Consider the following 375-nt stretch of genomic DNA (forward strand, 5'->3'; position numbering starts at 1 on the left):
ACCACAAAAACAGCCCCGCCTCTGAGCCGCCCTCACCCCGGGCTTGGAAGGCCCCGTCCGCAGCACAGCTGTCCAACAGCTGGGGACATGGAGAGCACGGGGACAAACCGGGGGCGCTTTGCTCCTGGGGAGCACCTTGAGCAGAGAACACGTAATGCCAAAAACAAAGGAAAGGGGAAAAAAGGAAGACAAAAAGGATCAGGTACCCGGTCACAGCCCGCACCTCCAGAGCACTCGCAAAGCAACTCCCGCACTCCAGATCCATCCCTGCAGCACGACGGGACGGCACAGAGCGTGACACGGGACACGACAGCGCAGCTGGGTCACAGCAAGCGCATTTAAACCCCCTGTGCCCATCGGCAGGGACCCCCAACC

This window comes from Mesitornis unicolor, unplaced genomic scaffold (genome assembly GCF_000695765.1).
Source record: "Mesitornis unicolor isolate BGI_N332 unplaced genomic scaffold, ASM69576v1 scaffold41076, whole genome shotgun sequence".
Lineage (NCBI taxonomy): Eukaryota > Metazoa > Chordata > Aves > Mesitornithiformes > Mesitornithidae > Mesitornis > Mesitornis unicolor.